This window comes from Danio aesculapii, chromosome 8 (genome assembly GCF_903798145.1).
Source record: "Danio aesculapii chromosome 8, fDanAes4.1, whole genome shotgun sequence".
NCBI lineage: Eukaryota > Metazoa > Chordata > Actinopteri > Cypriniformes > Danionidae > Danio > Danio aesculapii.
The window spans coordinates 22,059,093-22,068,478 of NC_079442.1; positions in this window are offsets into that span (position 1 = coordinate 22,059,093).

A 9,386-nucleotide genomic window follows, 5' to 3' on the forward strand; every position below is an offset into this window, starting at 1 on the left:
ACTATTAATTTTAATAAGCTAAACTGTTTGCTAATTTATTTGCTGCTAATGTAGCATATACTATATATTTTTTTTCTTTTGTAAATAATAATAATAATAATAAAACACATTACTGACTATTTAACCTGTTTATTTACAATGAAACAGCTCCAGATGAACATATTTAGTAATTTTTTTTTGGAGGGGGGTTTGGGTGGGTTATGGTGGGCATATCTCTTATTTTCACATCCCAATGTTGACAGAAATGCTTCTACATCACTTCATAATTAGCTCCACCCACTAATTCATGCTGTAGTTGCCAATAATGAGGGACCAACAGAAAAAGAGTGTCTACACAGAAACCAACTGATGAAGACAACACAATGCTGTGCAGTGGAAAAGCACACAGTCCTTACACTGATTTTCCTCTGATTCCAGTATTAAGAAAGAATGAATGACCTTTATCCCAGTAACTGCCAGCAAGTACTAGAAGCATTAAAATTGGTCCATTAGAAGATTTATTTAATTTTTAGCTTAGATTTATTTACAAACAAGGCATAATTTGACACTGAATTTTAATAAAGATTAAAAGACGATGCGGCAACTATATCAAATCCAACAGACCAATTACCATGTTTGTAAACATTCAGGATGCGCGTGCAGGGAGGTGGCAGAAAAAAACCGGGAGCGCTAGCATTTACAGCGAGGGAATGACATCCGATGCGGTACAGAGTTTGTTGTTGTCTTAGAAATAAGACATTGATTACATATTATATATATTATTTACATAATGCTTTCAGCGTATTATAACAGCTTGTCACTCAGTGGTAAGCACAGTGATTCTGCAAAATTAACGTTAAAGTGAGCGGTGTTCATCAGACAGGTCCATTTGTGTTAGCACCCTGCCAATGGATATTGGATAAGATGAAATGACCAAGCCTCCAGTCCGAAATATACAATCTCATTGAAGCTCCAAGTGATTTTACAAGAGAGAAGTTAAAGGCCTACAAGTCTTTGGATGCCAACAATGTTGTTCTGTGTGGTCATGTGCAAGAAATAATGTTCCATGATTACCAGATTCAACACTATGTAGTGCTAAAAACCGAGATTCTGCTTAGCCAAAGACAAGGAAAGAAGATGGAGCTGTACAAGGTCTGGGTAATTAATCATCAACAAGCAAAACGACTGCATTCTGACCGTGAACTACACCTGTATGGCAGGGTATGTGAACGTACACATAGAGGTAAAGTTGGTTTTATATTCGCACATTTGGACTTTCTTCTTAATAATATAATTTCATAAAAGTATTATTTGCAAACTCTAAATAGCAAAATCATATTAGCAGCCAATGACTATCAAAGTACAACATTGCTCACAGTCAAATAACCAGTGTTAATGTTGTTTTCAAGTCACACTTGCAGGTTATTTCGGACAGAATATTCAAAGTGCTGTGGTAAACAATATAGGGAGTGTGTCACAAGTTGTCACTGAATGAATGTGTGAATATAAAACCAAGTTAACCTTAATAACTTACACTTTCACGTTTCATTCTTAGCATTCAGTGTCTGCAGTTTAATTAACCATATGTAACTGTTTTTTCTGAAATCCTTTCTGCAATCAAAAACGAGTAATGTGTATGATTCAGCATAGCATGAACTTACCTGATATAACATGAGAACTGCAGAGTCCAGCATTTTTAATTAGGTCATCACTTCATTCGGCTCCCTTTTAGCTAAAGACGTCTGTGGTTGACATTAAAGCAGTGTGGTGTAAGGTAAAAGTTACGTTTTCTATTTTTGGACTCGAATTTGGCATCTTACCGCACAACACGACATTTGCTATTGTCTTTTTTGCAACCGGGGACCCGTGTGAAGTCATGTGTGACGTAGGTTGGTAATTGGTCTATATAGCAATAAATTGCCACTGTGTATGAAATGTGCTATATAAACTTGCCTTGCCTTGCCAATGATACACCGCTAATGTTGTTCTTAATCCATGTCCACTGTTGCGTTGTCTGTTATTAGAGTTCATTTGACATGTACTATTGATGTATGCAGTTTTAACCTAAATTGCAGCAGTGTCAATCTATGAAGGACATAGGCTGTCAAACATGTATGCACAAGTTTACATTGGTGGGCATACAGAAGTCATTTCCAACTTTCAGAAATATTGAAATATGCAAAACTGTTAGCCAACCAGAGCAGTGGCCATTTATACAAACATGCCTATTTAAACTGTGTATTCAGATAATGAGGTCAACAGGATAGGAAGTAATATTACTTTTAAATTATGATGTTTTTTATGTTGATCACATTTATGTGAGCCCCAAAGAATAACAAAATCACTTAAAAAAAACAAGGCAGTTCATGACTTTGTTAACCAAAATAAATGTTTCTTCGTGTATCAATATATTTTCTACTGTGTCTACTGGTTTGAGGGTGGGACAAATTGTCCCTCACATAAGTTCGACCAATAGAAAACCACAACAATGCAAGCAATTCTCATATATTAATGCTCCGCCCACTTTTTCAGCAGCACTGGATGAGAGCAGAAAATATACAGGTGGACTCTGCAGTTCTCTTAGATATTTCAGATCATTTACAAAAAGGAACACAATAATGAAAGAACTGACGCTGCAGAAATAAATATTTTTGATCTAATTAGAGCTTTTGCTGTTGCCAGGTAGTACAGCATTCTTTAAAATCACTAATTAGACTGATTTAAAGACCTTGCATGTCTTTCAGTGGGGTTCAGAGTTTGAGAGCTGTGATTTTTTTATTTATTTAACATTCTTTGAATTGAAAGTTTAATTATGAAATTAACATGAGTTAATGGGTCTGAGTACTTGGTGTGTCCCTCCTTTGCTTTAATAACAGCAGCACTTGAACTGCTGGAACTCCAGAGGTTTGTGTTAAACCTGATTATTTTGCTCTACAGCAGGATTTGAGTGAATGAAATGGAAAAGCATTTGACTTCATGCACAAAAGAGTCACATAAATGACCAAGAAACACTGCACTGCACTTGTCTAGCATGTTTGTTTTCAGAATTCTAAATCTTTTCAAGTTTGAATGTAAATTTTGAGTCCCATTTTTATTAAGGTCAAACGATTGAGGTAAGAAATATAATTTTTTAACAAATCAAAGAATTAAACTGTCTAAAAGTGACATTATTACATTTATAATGTTTCAAAAACTGACAAAATCTGTTCTTTTGCCCTTTCTATTAATCAAAAAATTCAAAGAATCATGTTTTTTACGTGTATTACTTTTGATAAAAAAGGAAGGAAAAAAGATAGGGGTGGCGTAACGCAATGTGTAGCGCTGTCGCCTCACAGCAGGAAGGTTGCTGGTTCGAGCCTTGGTTGGGTGAGTTGGCATTTCTGTGTGGAGTTTCATGTTAATGGCATTTGCATTATGGCTAAAATCCAATACGTTTAATTATATATACAGGGAACAGTTTATTAGTGAGGACCACCATGTTCTATGATAAGTGAAAGAAGAAAAGGACAGAACTGGCTCTTCCTGCAGATGAAAGTGAGGATGAGAAGGGTTTTAGTGACCATGAGAATGATACAGATTAGACATTTGATAAGAGCAGTGATGGAGACATTTCAGGTAAGTTAGCTCAGAGGCAGATAAGACAGGCAGGGTATAGTATATATTATAATATATAAACATTGTTAGCTAGTAGCTACATTATTCTGATGCATCTGGACATATTAGACTTGTTTTTGTTATAATATATACTGGAGGAAATAGTTATACCTACTGTATGTTGTATATATGATTATACAATATTAGGTTTGTTTTCAATAATATTCCGCAAAAAAGAATGAAATAAAAGCTGTTGGAATATCAGTTATTGAAAAATATGTATAAGGTGTCATTTATAAGTTCTGTGTTAAAGGTTATAATAGTGCAACACCAATTAAATCATTTCAAACAACAAAATAATTAATTATAAGGAAAATTCTAAATTTGAAATGTCTAAGTTAGATCCACTGTTGGATGTTGTTGCCATATGGCAACACATCATAAAGTACCTTCAAATATTCTCCAATTTTTTACAGCACTTTAAATTAAGCCATTCTAAGAAAAGAAAAACAGTCAAAATAATTTTAATAGATCTATCATAATGTGTGTAGTAGAGGGTTAGAAATTATTGTTCAGTGAATTTTTTCCATCTCTGGGACATAGGAAAAATAAGAGCAGCAATTTTAATATACCAAACATTTAAAATCAAATAAACATCAATAAATACAAATATATATAAAATAAAAATTTTATTTTAACATAATATAATATAATATAATATAATATAATATAATATAATATAATATAATATAATATAATATAATATAATATAATATAATATAATATAATATACAATTATTAAATCATAATATATGTGTGTGTTGATGTTTGCGATTTTTTTTAAATAATTTAAATTAACAAATTTATTGTTGCCATAGCAACAGAATTTCATAAACTACATGAATGAGAAAATAATAATCCCAACTCAAATATTACAAATGCTTTAACAGAATTTATACAAGCGATTTTATAAAATTATATTTCTGCTTTTTAAATTGGCCTCATTCCCTTTCCCTGCAAGTTTTTCACTGCATAACCTTGACTTTTGTTTAAAGTTGGCTGTATCTTAATTAAGTCTGCATCTTAATTGCCCTGCTTAAACCATTTACCTTAGTTGTGAAAACAAGATTTGTGAAGTGCATTTCACAGATGAAGCTGACAGGTGGGATTAGAATGGAACATTTGGTTTATTGGTGCTGATGAGACTGAACTAAAGAATGATCTGTCACAGACAAGACAAATAATGATTCCTATTTTGGAGCAAAAAATAGACTGTATAACACAGTAAAATTGTAAACTGCTGCTTTGAATAGTGGTCCATGAAGCAATATTTAGTATGCAAATCCCTAAAATATATTCCTAAGCTTGTCTTTGGGTTATTTGACATAGTATGAGTAGTAAATGGATGCAGTGCTCCAAACATTGTTCAGCTGTCTGTTTGAAAGCACTCTGGCATTAGGAAAACTCGTATTTCACTTTCTGAATGGTGTCATGCTGCTCATAATTACACTGAGGACTGTGAGTGTGAGGTTTTCGCCCTGCCTTATTTGGCAAATTTCTCAATAGCGTTCTTAATATCGCTGCTGGCAACTGTCAAACGCGAACAGATTCAGCTGGCAGGAGAAAGAGCCAATCAGATAACGTCCACTCTAAATCAGAAATGGAAACTGACTAATGATTATATCATGATCACCTCCCACAAGGGATTTTTATTTATTCCCCAGAGAAATGGCTTTGCCTTTGCTGCTAAATCACCTCTAGCAGTTAGGTAAGTTTTCTGAGCAAGTTGTGAATTACAAAATCATGGAAAACTCAGGCTGTACTAATTCTAGCATATTTAATAAAATAAAATAAAATAAAATAAAATAAAATAAAATAAAATAAAATAAAATAAAATAAAATAAAATAAAATAAAATAAAATAAAATAAAATAAAAACACAGTAAAAATTATAAATAAATAAATAAATAAATAAATAAATAAATAAATAAATAAATAAATAAATAAATAATAATAATAACAATAAATATTATTATTATTTTTGGTATTGTTAATATTATTGGTCCTAAAATACATCTATCATTATAATTATTGAATAATACTAATTATAATTATTCCAATAATTTAAAAATGTCATTTTTATAGTATTACCAGATTATAAAACTCGAATAGCATTTTGAATAACATAATAAATGTCACATGTGCACACAAAAGACAGGAAGATACTGTTAATAGAAGATTTAATAAATGCTGATAACACTCCATAACAAATAATAACTGGCCAAGAACTGAACAGAACTTAAATAGCTGCCAGGAATATAAATAGCTGTTGTGCGCAGCTCTGTCTTCAGGTTATTGCTGAGTAGCCAAGGCACAGCTCAGCATTCAGCTGGCACTTTAAAGCTGTAGTTGTAAAGACGAGTGTTAAATCAGTAACCAAGACCTTGCCTTTCAGTTGGTCATTTCAAGTTATGTTGCTTTATTTATTTATTTATTTATATGTTGTAATATGGCCGAAAAATATGGTTCTTATAGAAAATTCCATTACATTTTTTGGTGATGTTGTGAAGCATTTATGGTTGCGTGAGCTTACAAGCACCACTAAATGTGTAACCATCTAACATCCCCAGAGGCCCTCAAATTCCTGGAATTATCCAGGTGGAAGCCAAAAACTGGTGGTGGTAAAAAAAAGGCCCCCTCACACGATTGTAAAGAGCTTTAGGTGTATTCAATACATAAATATATGTGCTATATAAATGGACAAATGAAGAACAAAAAAGGAGAAGAAGAAAAAGAGGAAAATTTAGCAGTTTATGGGAGTCAATTAGGTAAGTTAAGGCTAGGGGTCTGAATAAGACAATACATTGCAAAGGCATTCTGAAGCATTCCTAAAGCGGAAGGACATTGCGGAGACTATAATTACTTCCCAGTGGGGGGAATACTGGATATGGTGACTATAGAATATAGAGTGAATATGGGCTGGCCCTAATGGGAACCACTGCATATGGATAAGACAGTTTAGCTTGAAAGAAAGCAACTAAACGTTGCATGTGGTGCACTGATCCCCAATATGCAGGTTGATCAAGCAGGCATATAGCCAAGTCAGGTTTTGGGAGCCTTGGAGAAACTCTCATGGGTACACCGGCTGGGGAATTTACTATCAGAGTGATATTAAAGGCACACACTTCATAGGTAAAGGAGAATGATGCGGCTAACTTTCTCCCTATTACCTGCTGTCTGCAGCTCTGCATGTTTGTTTGAGTGGCCCACAGTGTAAAAATGTTGGCTTCCACACAGTTTGTGTTGGTACAACTAGAAGGAAATTTTTACAAATTTAAGTGGATTGAACATAAAAGAATTGCACCAATACTGTATGTCCCAAAAAAAAAAAAAAAAAAAAAAAAATTATATATATATATATATATATATATATATTATTTTATTTTTTTTTTTTTCCAAGAATAATGTTGTTTCAGCTCATTAAAAAAAAAAAGTAGTTTGAATAAACGTTAAACATATTTTTTGAGTGCATGTGCTAATATCCAAGAGGAGGCCACAGTCCAATCCAGTGGTAAACTTTACCTTATTTTAAACTATAATAACCATGTTTTTGTTTGTTTGTTTGTTTGTTTGTTTGATCCAACTTACAGGTCAAAATTGACCTGGGCACCATTTGAACAGCAACTAAATCTTTATTTTGAAGTTTAGTTTTCTAAAATGACCCCAACATAAGAGAAAATAAATCATTTTCTATTTTCATATTTTCGGTACATATTTACAAGCTGTCCAAATTTACAACAGTTGTGCTTCAGGTCAATTTTGCCCCACCAAACTTTTTAAAAACTACTGACACACACATAGACACTACAACACGCACCTCCCCAAACAGACACACACACACACACACACATACATACATACTATATGAATATATGATACTATATGAATCTGCTGCTTTAACTTTTATGAAAATTGTCATGCAGGTACTTTTAGTATTAGAAAATATACCCTTTACTTTAGTCGAAAGTCAAAAAGAGTGTTGACCACTGATTAAACATTGATGAAATACTCCACACTGATGAGGGAAAACCTCAAATCTATTTTGTTTCTTCATGCAAAATAGATTTGAGGATCAAAATTAAATTTAGCTGTTTGATTTTAAAAGTTTAGTGAAGATGGGTTATTTTTGACCCAAATGGCGAATAGTTAATACACAATTCGAAGACAACAAGAGGTTTAAATCAATGGTTCAAATTGGTGAGGCACATCTGCAGGTGTCTCCATGTGAGTTTTAAAATGTCAGTCATGTACTGTAGCATGAAACCACTGAACATCATACGAGAAGTTTAATTCAGAGAATCACAGTTACACCAACGCTTCTGAAAATACAATCAGCAGACTAACAGCTCCTGCTAATAGGCTCACAATCAGAAAAGAGAGCACACACTGCTCGGAAAAAAGTGAAAGAGAGGTTTTTCACAGCTGCATAGTGCCATTGTCAAAACAAGCTGAGCGGACCTCTGCCAGAAACGAATAGCTGTAATTGAGAAAGCATGTAATGAGGCCACGGACTTTGCTCTCGGCATCCCAGAGAACTGGCGAACCACACATCTACGCAAATGTTACTTTTGTTATCGTTATTTATTCAAATCAGCTTCTCATCTGCATTTCAATAGATTTAGGCAGTCACGGTTCATTTGGTGGGAGACATCATAAAAGACTGTGAGTAACAATTTCAGCACAATTTAACTGCATTTTAAACTGACATTTTCAGTTATGATTGGAATTTTTTTTTAAGATAACAATTTTATTTGCAGTTGGATAATAAGCTCATGATCGCAATCATAGTTTAACAGTTTGGCAAATTGGTGGCAAATTCATACAATAATAAGTTTCACAGTAAGTGTACTTACTTATGGATGCACTGGTTATATAAGGAAACTACATGGGTTATAGTCCCAAGTATAGTACCAAATTATTACCCTGTTTATGTTATGACTATATACAGTATGACGTACCCATTTGAAATCCCCATCTACTGGTATGCATAATACAGTGTTTTTAGTCATATGTGAATATCCGTATGGGGTGGTATGACGTGGCTTTCCAGCTGTTACCAGTTTGCTCAGTGGCTCGCAATGTACGTCGGCGGACTTGAGGCGCAAAGTTCGAGTCTGCCGAAGAACAGTTCCAAAAAGCGAGTAAGACAAAAACAGAAGCCAAAAAAAAATAAATAAATGAGTAAATAACAGGGTGAGGGTGTGGTAAAATCTGAAAACGTAGTAAAAATCAAGCGAGGACTTTTCTTTTACTGCATTGCTTTTTAAAACTGTCGGTTGGGTTTAGGGAAGTGAGTTGGCGGGTCAATTGGTGCTTTTGAAAACACTATTGGTTGGGTTAAGGGGAGGAGGAGGGTGGGTCAGTCGATCAGTCAGTCAATCAATCAGTCAGTCAGTCAGTCGACCACTGGTGGATTTACTCGGGAACAGCTGGTGCACATGGCACTCTCGATAGAAATTTGAGATCTCAAAAAGCGTACATAGCGGTCTCTGGTGAATTCGCGAAAACAAAAACTGCAAAAAAGTATCTCCTGGGATGTATTTGGCACTCTCCAAAAATATATTTAGCGTTTTCAAAATGAGCCTATTGTAAATGTAGCCAAAGTATGGAAGTCAAATTACAAAAATGTACTTATGATCACATGCGCTCATATAAAGTTGCCACCAATTAGCTAATAAATAGTGAATTGTGTAAATAAGCAAGGAGGAAATTACAATTTTCAAGAATTTTTAAATCCATTTATATTTCACCACA